Source organism: Phyllobates terribilis, unplaced genomic scaffold (assembly GCF_046119375.1).
Source record: "Phyllobates terribilis strain yellow unplaced genomic scaffold, ASM4611937v1 Scaffold_1__5_contigs__length_1240528914, whole genome shotgun sequence".
In the NCBI taxonomy this organism is placed as follows: Eukaryota; Metazoa; Chordata; class Amphibia; order Anura; family Dendrobatidae; genus Phyllobates; species Phyllobates terribilis.
This window is the reverse complement of record NW_027362761.1, coordinates 89186164-89209146: the sequence shown is the minus strand read 5'-3', so window position 1 is coordinate 89209146 and position 22983 is coordinate 89186164.

Sequence of the window (22983 nt, the reverse complement as noted above, 5' to 3'; positions counted from 1 at the left end):
ACGAACAGTTATCGAACATAACCTCGAGCAGCAGAATTTTTTTCAAATCGTTTGTGTTCGCCGAGCTGCTCGAATACCGCCCAAAACAGCTCGAATTTGAGATTGGCGAACAGTTCGAGTCGAACACCACTCATCTCTAGTCACCACCTACAGTTGCTCCATTATCAAAAATATAAAAATTAGGGTAGCTTTTAAAGCGCATTAAAAGGAAAAAAAAATCATTATTGCAAGGAAAAAATAATATTTCCAAAGATGGTTTAATATCACATGAACTTATCTATGAACTGTCAAATTTAGTTTAAAGAATTTTAGTACATGGATGAAACAAAAAGTGATGACATCATTGAATACGAGTGTCATGTACATTCTATTCATAATTCATCTATACCAGAAACACCAGTACAAACGGACAATAGAGAACACCATATGCTAGCTTTATTTCACATCATTACTAATGATGAGCGAGCATACTCGCAAGGACTCGGTACTCGTCCGAGCATCTCAGTACTCGAGATGCTCGGAGATAACCGAGTACTTGTGAGATGCTCGGGTGGATGCTCGGGTCCCCTCCATGCATGTTTGTCGCTCTTTAGAGCGTCAATCAACATGCAGGGATTACCTGACACTCACTGTAATGCCGCAGCCATGTTGGTTATGGCATTACAGTGATTGGCTGGCCGCACAGGGTCGTCAGGTGTATATCAGACCTGGCGCCGCTGTGCTCGTTAGTCTACTCAGCAATCAGGCAGTGTAGGGAGAGGTGCTGCAGAGCTAGGGAGAAATTTGGTTGTGTATTAGGTAGTGTATGGAGAAATCAAGTACATTACACATATCCATCTCAACAAACAGTCCTTCTGAGGACTAATCCATCTGCACAGATATCAGTCCGGCAGTGTATATAGGCAGGCAGGCAGTGTATATAGCAGACTGCAGTGCATATAGCACAAGAGGCTCCATTCCAGTTCTGCCGTCTGCTGCTGTTAGACATTTCTAGACAAAGGCCCAGGTCTAAGGCGCCAGGAATATTTTTTTGGGGATCTTAATCCTCATTATTTGCTTAAAAAGCAATCCAGAGAACACCGTTTTTCTGCGCCATTTGCTTGTTGGCACTGCAGAATACAGGCAGGTCCTTTCCATATTACAGCGCTAAAAATCCAGCTATTTAAAACTGTGGTTTGTCCGTCACAAGGATCACATATAATTGCGCTGAAAATACTGCCATTTCTGGCCTCCATTCAAATTTTTTTTCAGTGTGTCAGCAAAGTTTTTGACACCGGTTTACTGTTCAAAATAGTTACCTACAGGCCAGGTATTTAAAACTGTGGTTTCTCTGTCCAATGGATCACATAATTGCGCCGAAAATACTGACAGTTTTTGCTTCCATTCAAATTTTTTTTCAGTGTGTCAGCAAAGTTTTTAACACCAGTTTGTTTTTCAAAATAGTTACCTACAGGCAAGGTATTTAAAATTGTGGTTTGTCCGTCACACGGATCACATATACGTTTTCTGAAACGTCTGCCATTTCTGGTCTCCATTCTAATTTTTTTTCAGTGTGTCAGCCAACTTTTTGGCACCGGTTTGCTGTTCAAAATAGTTACCTATAGGACAGGCATTTAAAAATGTGGTTCATCCACCACACGGATCACATATACGTTTTCTGAAAATTCAGCCATTTCTGGCTTCCATTTTATTTTTTTTTTCAGTGTGTCAGCAAAGTTTTTGACACTGGTTTGCTGTTCAAAATAGTTACCTGCAGGCAAAGTATTTATACAAAACATTTGTAGTGAGCGTGGAAGATATTGTCCTCCATTTAAAATGGGCAAGGCGTGTGGCAACTGGACGTGATGGTGATGGTGCATGCAGAGGCCAAGGCCATGGGCAAGCTGAAATTGTGCCACAACAAATACCCACATCTTCTCGCCCGACCTTCCTGTCCCAATTCCTAGGGGACCGCAGCACACCACTATTGAACCCAGAGCAGTGTCAAAAGGTTGTTGGGTGGAAAGCGGATTATACATCCAGTCACTTAGCCACCACCACCCTGTCTTCCACACAGTCAATTCTCAGTAGCCGTAAGCCTGGACTGCCTCTTCCTCTCCATGATCCTCATTCTTCCCATCATGCCTGGTGCCTGGAGACAACTGATCCCACACTTGGAAACTCTGAAGAGCTGTTGACTTTCCCATTTATAGATTCGGGCCTCTCGCCCGGTCCACTTGAAGCGGGGCAAGAGGAGATCGCATGTAGTGATGCCCAAAGATTTGAACAGCCATAGTCACACGAAGGCGATGGTGGAAAATTGTCACCAGAGGTGGACGATGATGAGACACAATTTCCAGAAAGTCAGGAGGAGGACCAGGGTGCGGAAGTGAAAGAGGAGGTGGTGGATGATATAGTAACTGACCCAACCTGACAGGAGGACATGCAGAGCAAGGACAGCAGCACACAGGGGGAGGGAGGCAGAGCACCCCAACAGGCAGGAAGAAGCAGTGTGGTGGCCGCAGACAGAAGGCAGGCAACCATTCCCCGTAACATCAACACAAAGGAAGTTGCCAGTACAACTGTTAGGTCTTCCCGAGTCTGTTTGTTTTTTAAAGACTTTGCCTATAACCCCAAAAAGGCCATTTGCACCACCTGCCAGGCCAGCATCAGCAGGGGTGGCAAAACTAGCAGCCTGACCACCACCAGCATGATCAGGCACATGGCAGCAAAGCACTCGACTTTTTGGGCCAAATCCCAGGGTCCAGGAACAGTGTCTGCAGGTGGCACCATTGCTTCTTCCCATGACCCTTGCATTCTCAAAATTTTGGGTGACAGTCATAACTGGTTGGTGACACTTCTAGACCCACGTTACAAGGAGAACTTTATATCTCTTATTCCTGAGGCGGACAGGTCTACAAAAATGGGGCAGTACCAGAAGGCCCTTCTTGCGGAACTATTAAAAAAATTCCCATCTGAAAACGCCGGCGGCAGAGGTCACAGTTCGTTGAACAACTAAGGAGTACAGGTGAGAGAGACACCACTTCAATCCAGCAGAGGCAGGGGAACACTGTCAAAGTTCTGGGAGAATTTTCTCAGCCCCTCCCATCGCACAAGCCCTGAGACGCGGGGCACTCTCACAAGGAGTGCAATGTTTGGGAAGATGTTGAGGGAGTACCAACGTCCTCCGTGATTCTTCTGTGCCTTATAATTATTGGGTATCCAAGCTGGATACGTGGAATGAACTGGTTTTCTATGCCTTGGAGGTCCTGGCCTGCCCTGCCGCTCGCATTTTACGTGAGCGCATTTTTAGTGCCGCTGGTGGAATTATAACTGATAAGCACATCCGCCTGTCAACTGAAAATGCTGACAGGCTGACTCTTATAAAAATGAACAAGTGCTGGATTTGGCCAGACTTCTCAACACCACCGGATGATTCCAGCATAACATAAACTCAAATCCAGTGTCTTTTTTTGGGAGGTGTATTCCCATGTACCTCTTTACACCCACACATAGGTGTACGCTTCCTGCTTTTGGCTATTTGCTCTTCTCCTCCTCCTACTTCTCATCCTCATCCTCCACCACCATATCACCAGGGTGACTGTTGTCCGTGATGCAAAACCCACATAATTTTTTTAAAGGCTGTTCATGATGCCCGTAAAAAAAAAAATTATACAGTATGTTCATGTATACCCCCCAGGGGTAAATGTTTGTCAGCCCATACACTTAGTGCATGGGAATTACAAGTATAGGAGACTCAATCCTTTCTAATTTTTTATGAGGCCCTCCTCCACGTCTCTTTCAGGGGCATTGGAGTGACTCCGAATTTTTGGCAGCCCTTTCATTGACTGCATAGGCCAACACTATGGGAGACCCACTTCTTAATAATGGGAAAAAAAAATTCAGGAGGCCCTCCTCTAAGTCTCTTCAAAGGGGTTTTGGGATGCCTCCAAATTTTCAAAGTGGTATTGGGGTGCGTCCAAATTTTAGGCAGCCCTGGCACTCACTGCATACTCAATAACAGTATTGGAGACCCACTCTTTTGTAACGGGAACAATAAAACATAGCTGGTTGATGGCTCTCTAAGAAAAGTGATGGCCGACTGCTGGCCCTTTAAGAATAGTAAAGGCTATGATGGCCGACTGATAGCCCTATAAAAATAGGTTTTGTGTCTTTAAGAAATGAAACATGATGTGTCTTATATCTCACACACCACATGGCCAGATAAGGTTGTAAAATGTTAAATTGACATTTCCTGGTGAATGCATTTGTCAAGGTTAAAGGCAATGCAAAAGTGCAAAAATACATCTAAAAACGCGAAGTGTGAACATAGACCAAGGTGTGGAGGATTATTTTTGTTTTTGGTTATATATTTTGCTTTATATACATGTCATTACCCTGGAAAGGATGTTCCTTAACATACTTCCCAGGAAAATCCATTTTGTTTTTGTTTTTGTATGTTTTATTGTGAGTCTGTAAAAGTGGCATAATACCTCTGACAACGTTGTTGACAGAAGTGACCTGGGAGTCAGATCCCATGATCCCATGTCATTTGAGCACTGTTCCCATCGATTTGGGCAATTTTTAGGCCTTCTGCAGACCGGCAGGGGGAGCCGCTTGAAAAATGCTAGAGTTTCCCATAGACTTACATTGGGCTCGTTGCTCGGGTCGAGCACCCGAGTATTCCAATGTGCTCGACCCGAGCATCGTGCACCCGAGCATTTTAGTGCTTGCCCATCACTAATCATTACCATATACACAGATGGCAATGCACAATATAAGGACTTAAATTCCATCAGTAACTAATTCCTATGTCTCAATTTTAATGCCTGACAATCCAGCATTATTCTTAATGAATCCTATAATACAATATACAAATAAAAAACTACTACAAACTAAAAAAGGTAAATCAAACAAAAATATCACAAAACTACAATAAAAATAAAGGATTTTAGTCAAATAAGAAAAAATCAAACACAAAAGAGGTTGCAGAGAAGGGCAATTCTTCAAAAGGAAAAGATTATGATGTATTTATTCTGCACAATCTTTCAATCAGAGCACCTACATATTGACTAAAAGCGAAGAAACACTGTTAGGCCATGGCCCCACTATCAGTATTTGGTCAGTGTACGGTCAGTATTTTTTCTTAGGAGTGGGAGCCAAAACCAGGAGTTGGTGATAAATGAAGAATTGGTGACTTGTTTCTATTATACTTTTTCTCTGATTGTTCCTCACCTGAATTTGGCTCCCACTCATGAGAAAAACTACTGACCAAATACTGATCAAATACTGATAGTGGGGCCGTGGCCTTAGAAAGACAATTAAAATATGTTCTTTCTGTGAAATTTAATCAATTGAATGCCTTTATAGAACTAAAAAGATTTATGCGAAATCTAGCTATAAAGAAAGACAGGATAGGTTTGACATGTATGGTTGTCAAAATGGACTAGTAAAACTGGTGTGCAAAAACAGTTATGCACATTTGAACAGCTTCATTTTTTAAACATTCATTTGATTTTTTTTTTTTAACAAAATTCCTCTCCCTTCCCAAAAATGAAGTCATAAGAAATGCTATGTAGGTACACAACCAAAAAATAAGCATCTACAACCAAGGTGCTGTATTGATGTACACAATACTTATGTAAAATTAAGCTAGAGGCAGTAAAATATCTGCATTTTGGACTGTTTTCTTTTGCATTTTAAAAACAATTTTTCTACCCATTACAAAAAGTATTGCACACGAAATGTAGAACGTCAATACAGTCTTGTGACAAACAAGCATACCTTCACCGATCAGCAGTGATTTGAGATTTTCCTTTTTCTGTAAAAAATATTATGCTGCCAAGCTGCTATTTTCTAGTGGATTAGTAGGCTAAGAATGAAAATAAAAAATCTGTAATTAATAGTCATGAGCGAGTTTGTTCTGTTTACCCTTTCGCCGAGAATGCTCGGGCGAGCAACGAGTAGTTACAGCTGCTCGGTGTTATGTTTGAATCACTCCCGTGTGCATGATTTGCGACAGTTTGACAGCTTTATGACATGTGAGGAATGTGTAAAAAATAGACATTCTTCACATGTAATAAAGCTGTCAAACAGTCGCAAATCATACACACGGGAGTGATTCAAACATAACACCGAGCAGCTGTAACTACTCGGTGCTCGCCCGAGCATACTCGGCGAAAGGGTTAACAGAACATACTTGCTCATCACTAGTGTTGAGCCACCCCCGTAGTGTTCAGGTTCGGTTCGTCGAACACCGGCATGTTCGCTGAACGGATCGTCGAACACCGTCGAACACCATTAAAACCAATGGCAGGCAAACAAAAACACAAAGAAACACATAGAAAACACATAGAAAACACCTTCATAGGTGTCCAAAAGCTGACAAACTGCTCACAAGACACAACTAACACATGGAAAAGTGACAAGTACATATAGTCATGTGAAAAGAAAAGAGGTGGAGGAGTAAAAGGAGGAGGAGACACAGATATAGACATGTAATGCCCTTCTAAAATCAAGAAAGGCTGGAGTAAAAATCTAAAATCAGCCTACAAACACCCAGACGTCGTGACAAGAAAATTAAAAAAAGAAATATCTTTAGGTAGGATGGCAGTTCCATTCAGAACACTTTCCTTACAAGACGTAGTGGTATCCCCATTGGGAGTCGTGCCAAAAACGGAACCCAATACATTCGGACTAATCCACCATTTGTCATATCCAAGGGGCAGATCAGTAAACAACAACATTGACACGGAACCAAGTACAGTAGTATATACTGTACCTCCTTTGACAAGGCAATCAGGCGGGTCAAGAAGTTGGGAAGGGGCACCCTAATGGCCAAAACAGACATTGAGGGGGCGTTACCGTTGCTTACTACCTGTGCCTCCGAATAGTGTCCGCCTATTGGGCTGCTTCTGGGAAGGAGCATACTATATAGATCGCTGTTTGCCCATGGGGTGCTCCATATCCTGCTCACTATTTGAGGCGTTTAGTTGCTTCCTCGAATGGGTCATCATGGATATTTCTAAAGGGGCACATATTATCCATTACCTCGACGACTTCTTATGCCTGGGCCCAAAAGATTTGCCACAGTGTGAATACACGTGGTAGTCCACCTGTGAGAAGGAGAGAGCTGGAGGGAGAGCCGACACCACAGAGCCGAGGGGTTAGATGCAGAACGGAAAAAGGAAAGAGGACGAGGGAGGTAAGGGAGTACAGTGGAAGGCCGACCTCAGCTCCCCCACGTTCCTGCTGGGCGGGGAACAGCCCTGGGAAGAAAAGCTGCTTGCGCATCCCTTTGAGGTTACGGGCGTGAGAGGGCAGAGGGACTACGCTGGAGTGCAAAGCCGACACGGCCAGTCCGTTCCTGCCGTGTGAGCTCCGTGTCGCCGTGTTTGTGCCAGAGCCGCGGTGGACCCAGATGGCCAGCCACCCTCTACCAATACTGGTGCCTGTCCGCTGGTGGGTCGAGACCTGCCGTGGTGGAGGCAGGTCTAAGCTCTGTAATTTAAATTAGCTCTGTAATTTGAATGAGTACACTTTAAATCCTTTTACAAGGATCTATTGGAGGGCAAGTCTGGTGCCAGCAGCCACGGTTATTCCAGCTCCAGTAGCGTCCAATAAAGCTGCTGCAGTTAAAAAGCTTTTATAAGGATCGAGCTTGGCGGTCCGCTGCAAGGCGTGCTACCGCCAGTCCCAGCCCCTTTGCCATGGGGCGCCTCCCCGATCTTCTTGACTGAGTGTCCCGGGGGCCCGAAGCGTTTCCATTGAAAAAATTAAGTGTGTAGTAGAGATAAGCGTTGTTCGACTCGAACTGTTCGCCAATCTCAAATTCGAGCTGTTTTGGGCGGTGTTCGAGCCGTTCGGCGAACACGAACGATTTGAGAAAAATTCGGCTGTTCGAGGTTATGTTCGATAACTGTTCGTGCACCAAAATCATAACTGGATTTTTTCTCAGTAATGATGAAAATTAATGTTAATACGCAGTTTGAGTGTACAGCGGGGTGGGGGGAGGGGCAGGGGATGGATCTCTGCAGGAATAATGAAGATCTCCATTTTTTTTTCTCTTTCCCGCATTTACAGTGGGGAGGTGCAATCTGTCAGCCTATCAGCAGCGCACACACGGAGCGAAGTGCTTTTTTTCACACAAGCAAGGGCATGTGTCATTGGCAGTGTATGTCACATGTCCTTGCCCTATAAGACCAAGCCATTTTCCCCGTCGCCACCATTTTCTCACTGCTGCAGCTGCGTGTTAGACGGCACCGCTGTTGCTGTGTGCGCTATACCTTGTTAATTTCAAGCCAATTTTCGCACAAATCTACAGATAGCTTGGGAGTAGGGAATAGTTGTGATTGCAGTCCTTTTAAGGACTAGGTTACAGCATTTCCTACGACTTTTGTGCTCTTAAATAGATAGATTGTGGGAGTAAAGACTAATTGTAATTGCAGTCCTTTTCAGGACTAGGTTACATCAGTTCCTATCAGTTTTTGCCAGGCAGGTCTGTGCCAGTGCTGTGCAAGTTTTTTTCACAGCATTTGGCTGAATCTAGCAAAGCTAATCCTTTTTGGCCTATTGCAGAGTGTGTTAGTCAGTGGAGAAGCCTATCTGTGTTGCAAGATATACCACCTGTGTATAGAATACCAATTTTTTACTGCACCTAGTGAAGTAAAATCTTTTGGGCATAGCATCATTCTATTAGTCCATCTATACTGACCTACATCAGGTTGCAAATTGAATATAATTTTTTTCTGCATCTAGCTCTGAAAAAATATTTGGGCTTCTAGCAGTGTGTGGAACTTGTTATATTAGTCCATCTATACTGACCTCCATCAGGTTGCAAACTGAATATAATTTTTTTCTGCATCTAGCTCTGAAAAAATATTTGGCCTTCTAGCAGTGTGTGGGACTTGTTCTATAAGTCCATCTATACTGACCTCCATCACGCTGCAAATTCAAAATAATTTTTTGTCTGCATCTAGCTCTGAAAAATTATTTGGCCTTCTAGCAGTGTGTGGGACTTTCTCTATTAGTCCATCTATACTGACCTCCATCAGGTTGCAAATTCAAAATAATTTTTTGTCTGCATCTAGCTCTGAAAAAATATTTGGCCTTCTAGCAGTGTGTGGGACTTTCTCTATTAGTCCATCTATACTGACCTCCATCAGGCTGCAAATTAAAAATAATTTTTATCTGCTTCTACCTCTGAAAAAATATTTGGCCTTCTAGCTGTGTGTGGGACTTGTTCTATTAGTCCATCTATACTGACCTCCATCAAGCTGCAAATTCAAAATAATTTTTTGTCTGCATCTAGCTCTGAAAAAATATTTGGCCTTCTTGCAGTGTGTGGGACTTTCCCTATTAGTCCATCTATACTGACATCCATCAGGTTGCAAATTAAAAATAATTAATATCTGCATCTAGCTCTGAAAAAATATTTGGCCTTCTAGCAGTGTGTGGGACTTTCTCTATTAGTCCATCTATACTGACCTCCATCAGGTTGCAAATTATAAATAATTTTTTGTCTGCATCTAGCTCTGAAAAAATATTTGGCCTTCTAGCACTGTGTGGGACTTTCTCTATTAGTCCATCTATACTGACCTCCATCAGGTTGCAAACTGAATATATTTTTTTTCTGCATCTACCTCTGAAAAAATATTGGGCTTCTAGCAGTGTATGGGACTTGTTCTATTAGTCCATCTATACTGACCTCCATCAGGTTGCAAACTGAATATAATTTTTTTCTGCCTCTACCTCTGAAAAAATATTTCGGCTTCCTGCTGTATGTGGGACTTGTTCTATTAGTCCATCTATACTGTCCTTCATCAGGTTGCAAACTGAATATAATTTTTTTCTGCATCTAGCTCTGAAAAAATATTTGGCCTTCTAGCAGTGTGTGGGACATTTTCTATTAGTCCATCTATACTGTCCTCCATCAGGTTGCAAATTAAAAATAATTTATATCTGCATCTAGCTCTGAAAAAATATTTGGCCTTCTAGCAGTGTGTGGGACTTTCTCTATTAGTCCATCTATACTGACCTCCATCGGGTTGCAAATTAAAAATAATTTTTTGTCTGCATCTAGCTCTGAAAAAATATTTGGCCTTCTAGCACTGTGTGGGACTTTCTCTATTAGTCCATCTATACTGACCTCCATCAGGTTGCAAACTGAATATATTTTTTTTCTGCATCTACCTCTGAAAAAATATTGGGCTTCTAGCTGTGTGTGGGACTTGTTCTATTAATACATCTATACAGACATCCATCAGGTTGCAAACTGAATATAATTTTTTTCTGCATCTACCTCTGAAAAAATATTTGGGCTTCTAGCTGTGTGTGGGACTTGTTCTATTAATCCATCTATACAGACCTCCATCAGGTTGCAAACTGAGTATAATTTTTTTCTGCATCTACCTCTGAAAAAATATTTGGGCTTCTAGCTGTGTGTGGGACTTGTTCTATTAGTCCATCTATACTGACCTCCATCAGGTTGCAAACTGAATATAATTTTTTTCTGCATCTAGCTCTGAAAAAATAATTGGCCTACTAGCAGTGTGTGGGACTTTCTCTATTAGTCCATCTATACTGACCTCCATCAGGTTGCAAATTAAAAATAATTTTTTGTCTGCATCTAGCTCTGAAAAAATATTTGGCCTTCTAGCAGTGTGTGGGACTTTCACTATTAGTCCATCTATACTGACCTCCATCAGGTTGCAAATTCAAAATAATTTTTTGTCTGCATCTAGCTCTGAAAAAATATTTGGCCTTCTAGCAGTGTGTGGGAATTTCTCTATTAGTCCATCTATACTGACCTCCATCAGGCTGCAAATTAAAAATAATTTTTATCTGCATCTACCTCTGAAAAAATATTTGGCCTTCTAGCTGTGTGTGGGACTTGTTCTATTAGTCCATCTATACTGACCTCCATCAGGTTGCAAACTGAATATAATTTTTTTCTGCATCTAGCTCTGAAAAATTATTTGGCCTTCTAGCAGTGTGTGGGACTTTTTCTATTAGTCCATCTATACTGACCTCCATCAGGTTGCAAATTAAAAATAATTTATATCTGCATCTAGCTCTGAAAAAATATTTGGCCTTCTAGCAGTGTTTGGGACTTTCTCTATTAGTCCATCTATACTGACCTCCATCAGGTTGCAAACTGAATATATTTTTTTTCTGCATCTACCTCTGAAAAAATATTTGGGCTTCTAGCTGTGTGTCTGACTTGTTCTATTAGTCCATCTATACTGACCTCCATCAGGTTGCAAACTGAATACAATTTTTTTCTTTATCTACCTCTGAAAAAATATTTGGGCTTCTAGCTGTGTGTGGGACTTGTTCTATTAGTCCATCTATACTGACCTCCATCAGGTTGCAAATTGAATATAATTTTTTTCTGCATCTAACCCAGCCAATAGTTTTGGCCTAATACCACAGTTTGGCCACTCAGCTCTGCTCGGTTCCCATCCATTGTTTTTTTGTGCAAACAACTCCAGAGTTGTGAATTAGTTAACCACCAAAATGAGTGGAAAAATGCCTGCTGCTGGTGGAAAGGGGAATAGGCGTGTTGGGAAGGGGAAAAAAGGTTGTGTCCGTGGGATAGGTGTTAAAGCAACAGTAACATCTGCAGAAGAAAGACCATCTTCCAGCCAAACTAAAATGTCTACTTCTTTTAGCGGACAATGTGATAAGATCCCTTTCTTAACGCCACGCCAATCGCTACAAATTCCAGATGCGGCACAAAAACAGCAGGTGCGTCAACGGATATCAAGTGCTCCTTTAAGTGGGCTCTCCTCCACATCAACTTCAACATCACAAATACTCCAGTCCTCAAAGGTGTCACCCCAATCGCACTTGCTTCCTCACAGCTCCCAAATCTCCAGCTGCCCGTCTGAGTATGAGGTAGAACAGATGGTTGAGTCTGCAGAGCTGTTTACTCATACTATAGCCTGGGAATCAGAGGTCGACTCCAGCGCTTCTGTGAATCCAGACGAGGAAATGATCTGCACTGATGCCCAGAATCTTTATGAGTCGGATCCAGGACCAGACGCAGAAGGTTCTGACCATAATGTAGACCCTCATTCCCAAACTGTAACTCCTGTTGGTGGAGACAATGAGGAAGACGATGATGAGACTCAAATACCTGATTGGAGCGACAACTTTAGTTTTTTGTCAGGGCAGGAACAGGTTGGCTCTGAGGACGACGGGTGTGATAACGCACAGGGTGATGATGATGAGGTTGGAGATCCCACTTACTGTCAACCCACAGTCAGCCAAGAGATGAGGTCCGCAGAGGAGGTGGAGGAAGATGCTAGCGGCGACGAGGTCAGGTTGCGCCTTCCTGGACAGAGATGTAGTACTGGAAGCACGTCAACAACTGCATCCTCAGACACAACTCTGCCTCTCACCACAAGTCATGGTGGCTCTTCAGGTCGCATGTTTGCTAAGCCTTGCATAGCCTGGGCATTTTTTCAGATCGATAAAGATGACCCAACTCGTGTTATCTGTAACATTTGTCAGCAAAAGCTAACTAGAGGCCAAAAAATACATAGTTTGAGTATTTCATGCATGAACCGGCACATGGACATGAAGCATAAGTTGCAGTGGGAAGCTCAGTGTACTAAAATGCGGCCTAGCCGGCCGGGCCAACAACCATCTGCCATATCTTGTGCATCCGCGGCCTCTTCATCCTCTGTGACTGGGGGGACAGCAGTCACACCTGTTTTGGGGCGCAGACCTGCCACCTCTTTACCCACAACAGCCAGCGTGATTGGCAGGTCATCATTTTCATTGGAGGTGGTAACACCAGCTGGTGTTGAGCGCTGTCCGACATCGATAGCACCACCTTTGGATCAAGGCAACCTAACATGTCCGCCTGCATCTTCCTCACAGACCGGCAGTTTGCCGGGGACACCCTTATCAACCCCATCTAAGCACAATAGCCAGCCCTCGGTCCCTCAGATGTGGACAAGTAAAAGACCATTTCCTCCTAGCCATGAGAAAGCTAAGAGGTTGAATTTCACCATCTGCAAGCTCTTGGCTACAGAAATGCTGCCATTCCGCCTGGTGGATACAGAGGATTTTCGAGACCTTATGTCCGTCGCAGTGCCCCAGTACCAGATGCCCAGTCGGCACTACTTCTCAAAGAAAGGTGTGCCTGCGCTCCACCAGCATGTCTCGCACAACATCACCTCTTCTTTGAGAAACTCTGTGTGTGACAGGGTGCATTTCACCACAGACACTTGGACGAGTAGGCATGGACAGGGGCGTTACATGTCGCTGACTGGGCACTGGGTAACTATAGTGACAGCAGGACAAGGGGCTGCTGTCCAAGTCTTGCCGTCCCCACGAGTTGTGCGTCAATCCTCTTTATGTCAAAGTTCCTCCACTGCTTCTGCCTCCTCAAACTCCTCTCGGTCTTCCACCTGCACCCAAAGCCTGTCTGGTCATACCACAAGCTTTCTAACTGCGCAGAAGGGATCCTGCACACCTCCTTGCTATGCTGGCAGTAGGGCTCAACGTCATCAGGCGGTTTTTACTTTGAAATGTCTGGGAAATGTGAGTCACACAGCTGAGGAGTTGTGGTCAGCTCTGGAGAACCAATTTCATGAATGGTTGTCTCCACTGGACCTGAAACCAGGGAAGGCCGTGTGCGACAATGCTGCAAACCTGGGTGCGGCCATTCGCCGGGGCAATGTCACACACGTGCCTTGTATGGCTCACGTGTTGAACCTGGTTGTCCAGCAATTTTTAGCCCACTATCCCAGACTAGATGGCCTTCTGCAGACGGCACGGTCGCTGTGTGCTCACTTCCGCCGTTCGCATCCCGCAGCTCAGCGACTTACTTCTCTACAGAAGTCGTTGGGCCTGCCACTTCACCGGCTAAAATGCGATGTGCCTACCCGGTGGAATTCAACTCTGCACATGTTGTAGCGACTGTGGCAGCACCGACAAGCCCTGGTGCAATACGTTCTGACGTATAGCCTGGGCCAACGAGATCCAGAGGTGGGGCAAATCACGCTGGAGGAGTGGTCTCAGATCAGGGACCTATGCACCCTTCTGCACAGTTTTGAAATGGCGACGAAGATGTTTAGTGCTGACGATGCCATTATCAGCATGACTATTCCAGTGATTTACATGCTGGAGCACATGTTAAACAGAATTCGGAGTCAGGTGGTGGCACAAGAGGAGGTGGAGGAAGTAGAGGAGGAGGAGTTGTATGCGGAAGGGCTAACATCTGCAAGGTCCAGACGGTCGGCAGCACCAAGGCGGCAGGCATGTGACGGTGGGGGAGATGGTTTTATCAGGGTGCATGGTAGCAGCCAAACTAGTGAGGAAGGTGCAGGAGCCCAGGAAGAAGTGGAGGACGAACTGATGGAAGACTCATCAGATGAGGGAGACCTTGATCACATTTCTGTTGTGCGAGGTTGGGGGGAGAGGACAGAGGAAGGAAGCATGATTGTTACCTCGCCACCAACACAACAGAGACTTGGTGCTCCTGGATGCGCAACACACATGAGTGCCTTCTTGCTGCACTACCTGCAACATAACCCTCGAATTGGGAGAATTAGAAATAATCCTGACTACTGGGTTGCCACACTGTTAGATCCCCGGTACAAAAGTAAATTTGCAGAAATTATTCCTGCCATTGAAAGGGATGCACGCATGCAGGAGTATCAGCAGAGACTGTTGCAGAATCTTACATGTGCTTTTCCACAAAACACCAGTGGTGCACGTAGTGAATCTCACAGTTCCAACTTGCCAACCGTGGGACCGTCAAGTGTTCAGCACTCAAACCGTAACAGTATCTGCTGGTAACATCAATTTTGCGGAATCATTTCACCACTTTTTTAGCCCATCCTTTGCAAGGCCACAGGAGACAAGAAGTCTGACACATAGACAACGCCTAGAGACGATGGTACAGGAGTATCTCCAAGTAAACATTGAAGCCATGACTGTGTCACTGGACCCTTGCTCTTTTTGGGCTTCCAATCTGGATAAATGGCCGGAGCTAGCCACTTATGCCTTGGAGAGCTTGTCATGCCCCGCAGCCAGCGTTCTGTCTGAACGTGTGTTCAGCGCTGCTGGTGGTGTGCTGACAGATAGGCGCACGCAGCTCTCCACTGATAATGTACACAGACTCACGTTCATAAAGATGAACAAATCATGGATCCGAAACGACTTTTCTACCCCTGTGTCATCCTGGGGAGAGTAAAAGCTTGATGATTGGTTAAAATCACCCTACCAACCGTTTTAAGCTTTCAAATTACTAATCGTGTTTATCTGTATCTTGGCTGGAAAATAATTTGGGCTTTGTAGCAGTGTGCAGCACTGATTCTATTAGGCCATCTGTAATAAGCTCCACCAGATTTAAAATTACTAATCATGTTTATCTGTATCTTGACTGGAAAATAATTTGGGCTTTGCAGCAGTGTGCAGCACTGATCCTATTAGGCCATCTATACTAAGCTCTACCAGATTTAAAATTAATAATAATTTTTAGCTGCATCTAGCCCGGAAAATAATTTTGGGGCTCCGAGATGGGCAAGACACATAAGTGCCTTCTTGCTGCACTACCTGCAACATGACCCTCATATTGTCAGAATTCGAAGTAATCATTAGTGTTGAGCCACCCCCGTAGTGTTCGAGTTCGGTTTGGTTCGTCGAACACCCGTGTGTTCGCCGAACTGTTCGTCGAACTGTTCATCGAACACCTTCGAACACTGTTAAAACCAATGGCAGGCAAACAAAAACACATAGAAACACATAGAAAACACCTTCAAAGGTGTCCAAAAGCTGACAAACTGCTCTGAAGACACAACTAACACATGGAAAAGTGACAAGTACATATAGTCATGCGAAAAGAAAAGAGGTGGAGGAGTAAAAGGAGGGGGAGACACAGATATAGGCATGTCATGCCCTTCTAAAATCCAAAAAGTGAGAAGCCGACACGTTCAGTCCGCTCCTGCCCGTGCCACCTCCGTGTCGCCGGGTTTGTGCCAGAGCCGCGGTGAACCCTGACGGCCAGCCCCCCTCTCCCAATACTGGTGCCTGTCCGCTGGTGGGTCGAGCGAGCCCCCCTGTGGTGGAGGCAGCTCTAAGCTTTTTAATTTAAATTGTCTCTCTAATTTGAATGAATACACTTTAAATCCATTTACAAGGATCTATTGGAGGGCAAGTCTCATGCCAGCAGCCGCGTAATTCCAGCTCCAGTAGCGTCCACTAAAGCTGCTGCAGTTAAAAAGCTTTTATAAGGATCGAGCTCGGCTGTCCACCGCAAGGCATCCTACTGCCAGTCCCAGCCCCTATGCCTTGGGGTGCCTCCTGATGCTCTTCACTGAGTATCCCGTGGTCCCGAAGCATTTCCTTTGAAAAAATTAAGTGTCAAAACTACAGGTGGTGTAGCTTGCTTAACAGCCGGGATAATCCGCTGACTAGCAGACACTGCTACTAGGCACAAAGTATTTCCTGGGCTAGATGCAGTTAAAAATTTGTAATTAGATACTCTCGTTGGATGCTGAGAAAGCATTCCATAGAGTCTCCTGGCACGCCATATATGAATCTCTTAAAAAGCTTGGGGTAGGGGTCTAGGGGACCCATTTATAGCCAAAATCACGGCCCTGTATCGCAATACGTCACCTAGGCTGAAGAAAAATGGAACTGTAGCACCCTGAGGGCTCGGTTGCTACAGAGGTATTGCACCTCACCCAGAGGTGTGATATTTCACTCTCAGGTAAGGATGGAGTGTGGATCAGGACCCGACACCTGCATCCATTACACCACATTGCCGTGGGGCAGGGCGACCAATGTGCCCCTGAGATGGGCACGACAGTCCCTGTCCCTGGCTGGAGTGGGGGGAGGGAACACTGAGGAAGGGGAAACCTGTAATGCAGGAGCAGGGAGGAAGCAGTTCCTGGGTGCATTGAGAAGGGAGTATAAAAGGTGGGCACCATCTTAGTTCAGTGCAGAGAAGTCTGAGCAGAAGTGGCAGGGAGCAGGGGCTCTGCATGAGCTCTGCTCCGGAGGCGGGCCTAGTAACAGAGGCCCAGGCCTGGAAGAGGGAGAAGGAAGGAAGAGGAGCGGAGAAGGCTCCAGGAACAAGGAATGAAGGGATCCCAGGGGTGCGGACGGGCGAGTCGCCACCGCACGCCCGAATCCACCTGCGTGGAGGGGTCAGGCCAAAGGGGGAGACCGGTCCCCGAAACTAGTGGAGGCAGGAAACGACCCTCAGCTAGAAACCGGAGGCTGTGACATTTTATGTGGCGCAGCCCCTCGCTACACCCGCTAGGAAGGCACCACATAGGGTCAGGGAAACTGGCGCCAAGTTTACCAAGAGGAGGCCCGAGGCAGCCGGACAGAAGGGTTGGTAAGAAAGGCCAGACAAAGGACACACAAAGGGGGTCCTGTGAAGCGCTCCAAAGTTATCTGGGAGTTGTCTGAGCCCCTCACCTGGTGAGCACATTACGACGTGGGCAGCCGTTACCTGCAGACGTGGTCTGGATAATAAGAACTGTGAGTAAAGGCCCTGGACTGCATCACTGACTCCGTGTCGTTACTGCTGCTGCCCTGCACCATCACCCCCATCCTCCGCATACACTGCCCTGAGGTTATACTCCTCCCGTGGGGAGTTATGCTACGCTCTTCTGCACCCACAACACCAGCCTCAGCGGTCTGCCCTGGAGCGGCGGTTCACTCTGACCGCAATCCACGGGTGGCGTAGTCGGACATTTAAACATCAAAACCACATAAATAGTTCCGCCACTGGTTTGACCGCCCTGAGCCACGGAACCGGGTCGCCGCCACGGAGACTACAACCACCAGCATCCACCAAAAAGGGTCCGGCTCCGGGTGTCCCAAGGCCCAGGGGGCGCGTCAGAACATTTTCATCACCTTTCACAATCACCAATAGGACAAGGCAGGGATGTTCTCTGTCCCCTCTCTTATACATCCTAGTGACGGAGCACCTGCTCTCATCAATTCGCCATAACCCCAATATTAGGTGGATTGAGGTGGGAGGCACCGAGTACAAGTGCTCTCTATTTGCTGATGATGTCCTAGTATATATCACTCAATCACATATATCCATCCATGCTGTTATGGCTGAAATAGATCACTTTGTTACATGGTCAAATTTTAAAATCAATGCAGCGAAGTCTGAGGCCCTCGATGTCTCCCTCCCCAAATCCATATAGGATTCCATCCAGTCCAACTGTCCCTTTCCCTGGCCCTCACAGGGTATCAAATACTTAGGAATTCCTATTCATAGAGACCTCTCCCATCTATGTTATCTTAATATTGGGCCCTTTATTGAACAACTCCATACAGACCACGGTTGGCAAGTTAGAACTGTAAGATTCACTACGTGAACCACTGGTGTTTTGTGGAAAAGCACATGTACACTGTGTTTCAAATTATTATGCAAAAAGTGTTTAGGAGTGATAAGGGAAGAATTTGTTTGTTTGTCAGTTAAACTCATTGATGGTGATGTGCGTTAGGGCTCTTTATATCACTGTAAGCAATTGCAGACACCTGTGCTAATTAGTTTGGCAGGTGTGTCCAATGAAAGGCAAGACTACTTAAGAAGGCTGTCTCACATTATTAAGCAGCCTACATTTTCTGCCAAAATGGGAAAGAAAAAGGATGTGTCGGCTGCTGAGAAGCAACAAATTGTGGAGTGTTTAGGTCAAGGCATGACTACAATCAACATTGTGCGATGATCAGGATGAAGTGTCTTGGCAATCAAGAAGTATGTAGCTGATTCACAGTACACACGTGTGCGTGCTGATAAGGGCAAATTGAGGACTCTTTCCTACAAGCAATTACGTCAGGTTAAAAGAGCAGCGGCAAAAAAGCCTTGTCATAGCAGCAGACAAGTTTTTGAAGCTGCTGGTGCCTCCAACGTCCCCCGAACAACAAGATGCAGGGTCCTTCAGAGGTTTGCAGCTGTGCATACGCCATCCTGTCGACCTCCTCTATCCACTTCACACAAGCAGAAACGGCTCCAGTGGGCCAAACATTACATGAAGACTGATTTCAAAACTGTTTTGTTCACGGATGAGTGCCGTGCAGCGCTCGATGGTCCAGATGGATGGAGTGGAGGATGGCTGGTTGATGGACACCCCACGCAAACACGGCTACAGCGCCAACAAGGAGGGGGTGGAGTAATGTTTTGGGCTGAAATCATGGGGAGAGAGATTGTCGGCCCCTTTAGGATCCCTGAAGGCGCTAAAGATGAACTCCATAATGTATGTGGATTTTCTCAAACAGCACTTCCTGCCATGGTTCAAGAAGAAGAACCGTGTATTTCACAGCAAGATCATTTTTTTGCATGATAATGCACCATCTCATGCTGCACATAAAACATCTGCATCTCTGGCTGATATGGGCATAAAAGGGGACAAACTTATGGTGTGACCCCCATGCTCCCCTGACCTCTACCCCATTCAGAACCTCTGGAGCATCATCAAAAGGAGTGTCTATGATGGCGGGAGGCAGTTCACATCTAAGCAACAGCTCTGGGAGGGTATTCTGTCCTCATGCAAAACAATTGAAGCAGAAACCATCCAAAACCTGACAAATTCAATGGACGAGAGAGTTCAGAAGCTCCTTTCGAACAAGGGGTCCTATGTAAAAATGTAACATCACCTAGAATAAAGTTTTGAGTTGAAAACTGTTTGATTTCAGTTTCTAATAACCTGCTAATGCTTATAATTTCAAGAATGACCATTTTTTTGGTCTTTATTAAAATGAAAAGGTTGATCGAAAAGTTTGGCGGATCTAAGAGTGTGGCAACTCAGTGGTCATGATTACTAGAGATGAGCGTTGTTCTACTCGAACTGTTCGCCAATCTCAAATTCGAGCTGTTTTGGGCGGTGTTCGAGCCGTTCGGCGAACACGAACGATTTGAGAAAAATTCGGCTGTTCGAAGTTATGTTCAATAACTGTTCGTGCACCAAAATCATAACTGGATTTTTTCTCAGTAATGATGAAAATTAATGTTAATACGCAGTTTGAGTGTACAGCGGGGTGGGGGGAGGGCCAGGGGATTGGATCTCTGCAGGAATAATGAAGATCTACATTTTTTTTTCTCTTTCCCGCATTTACAGTGGGGAGGTGCAATCTGTCAGCCTATCAGCAGCGCACACACGGAGCGAAGTGCTTTTTTTCACATAAGCAAGGGCATGTGTCATTGGCAGTGTATGTCACATGTCCTTGCCCTATAAGACCAAGCCATTTTCCCCGTCGCCACCATTTTCTCACTGCTGCAGCTGCGTGTTAGACGGCACCGCTGTTGCTGTGTGCGCTATACCTTGGTAATTTCAAGCCAATTTTCGCACAAATCTACAGATAGCTTGGGAGTAGGGAATAGTTGTGATTGCAGTCCTTTTAAGGACTAGGTTACAGCATTTCCTACGACTTTTATCAGGCAGGTCTGTGCTCTTAAATAGATAGGTTGTGGGAGTAAAGACTAATTGTAATTGGAGTCCTTTTCAGGACTAGGTTACATCAGTTCCTATCAGTTTTTGCCAGGCAGGTCTGTGCCAGTGCTGTGCAAGTTTTTTTCACAGCATTTGGCTGAATCTAGCAAAGCTAATCCTTTTTGGCCTATTGCAGAGTGTGTTAGTCAGTGGAGTAGCCTATCTGTGTTGCAAGATATTCCACCTGTGTATAGAATACCAATTTTTTTACTGCACCTAGTGAAGTAAAATCTTTTGGGCATAGCATCATTCTATTAGTCCATCTATACTGACCTCCATCAGGTGGCAAATTGAATATAATTTTTTTCTGCATCTAGCTCTGAAAAAATATTTGGCCTTCTAGCATTGTGTGGGACTTTCTCTATTAGTCCATCTATACTGACCTCCATCAGGTTGCAAACTGAATATATTTTTTTCTGCATCTACCTCTGAAAAAATATTGGGCTTGTAGCTGTGTGTGGGACTTGTTCTATTACTCCATCTATACTGACCTCCATCAGGTTGCAAATTGAATATAATTTTTTTCTGCATCTAGCTCTGAAAAAATATTGGGCTTCTAGCTGTGTGTGGGACTTGTTGTATTAGTCCATCTATACTGACCTCCATCAGGTTGCAAACTGAATATATTTTTTTCTGCATCTACCTCTGAAAAAATATTGGGCTTCTAGCTGTGTGTGGGACTTGTTCTATTAATCCATCTATACAGACCTCCATCAGGTTGCAAACTGAATATAATTTTTTTCTGCATCTAGCTCTGAAAAAATATTTGGCCTTCTAGCAGTGTGTGGGACTTTCTCTATTAGTCCATCTATACTGACCTCCATCAGGTTGCAAACTGAATATAATTTTTTTCTGCATCTAGCTCTGAAAAAATATTTGGCCTTCTAGCAGTGTGTGGGACTTTCTCTATTAGTCCATCTATACTGACCTCCATCAGGTTGCAAACTGAATATAATTTTTTTCTGCATCTAGCTCTGAAAAAATATTTGGCTTTCTAGCAGTGTGTGGGACTTTCTCTATTAGTCCATCTATACTGACCTCCATCAGGTTGCAAATTAAAAATAATTTTTATCTGCATCTAGCTCTGAAAAAATATTTGGGCTTCTAGCTGTGTGTGGGACTTGTTCTATTACTCCATCTATACTGACCTCCATCAGGTTGCAAATTGAATATAATACTTTTCTGCATCTAGCTCTGAAAAAATATTGGGCTTGTAGCTGTGTGTGGGACTTGTTCTATTAATCCATCTATACAGACCTCCATCAGGTTGCAAACTGAATATAATTTTTTTCTGCATCTACCTCTGAAAAAATATTTGGGCTTCTAGCTGTGTGTGGGACTTGTTCTATTACTCCATCTATACTGACCTCCATCAGGTTGCAAATTGAATATAATACTTTTCTGCATCTAGCTCTGAAAAAATATTGGGCTACTAGCTGTGTGTGGGACTTGTTGTATTAGTCCATCTATACTGACCTCCGTCAGGTTGCAAACTGAATATATTTTTTCTGCATCTACCTCTGAAAAAAATATTGGGCTTCTAGCTGTGTGTGGGACTTGTTCTATTAATCCATCTATACAGACCTCCATCAGGTTGCAAACTGAATATAATTTTTTTCTGCATCTAGCTCTGAAAAAATATTTGGCCTTCTAGCAGTGTGTGGGACTTTCTCTATTAGTCCATCTATACTGACCTCCATCAGGATGCAAACTAAAAATAATTTTTATCTGCATCTAGCTCTGAAAAAATATTTGGCCTTCTAGCAGTGTGTGGGACTTTCTCTATTAGTCCATCTATACTGACCTCCATCAGGTTGCAAACTGAATTTAATTTTTTTCTGCATCTACCTCTGAAACAATATTTGGGCTTCTAGCTGTGTGTGGGACTTGTTCTATTACTCCATCTATACTGACCTCCATCAGGTTGCAAATTGAATATAATTTTTTTCTGCATCTAGCTCTGAAAAAATATTGGGCTTCTAGCTGTGTGTGGGACTTGTTGTATTAGTCCATCTATACTGACCTCCATCAGGTTGCAAACTGAATATATTTTTTTCTGCATCTACCTCTGAAAAAATATTGGGCTTCTAGCTGTGTGTGGGACTTGTTCTATTAATCCATCTATACAGACCTCCATCAGGTTGCAAACTGAATATAATTTTTTTCTGCATCTAGCTCTGAAAAAATATTTGGCCTTCTAGCAGTGTGTGTGACTTTCTCTATTAGTCCATCTATACTGACCTCCATCAGGTTGCAAACTGAATATAATTTTTTTCTGCATCTAGCTCTGAAAAAATATTTGGCCTTCTAGCAGTGTGTGGGACTTTCTCTATTAGTCCATCTATACTGACCTCCATCAGGTTGCAAACTGAATATAATTTTTTTCTGCATCTAGCTCTGAAAATATATTTGGCCTTCTAGCAGTGTGTGGGACTTTCTCTATTAGTCCATCTATACTGACCTCCATCAGGTTTGCAAATTAAAAATAATTTTTATCTGCATCTAGCTCTGAAAAAATATTTGGGCTTCT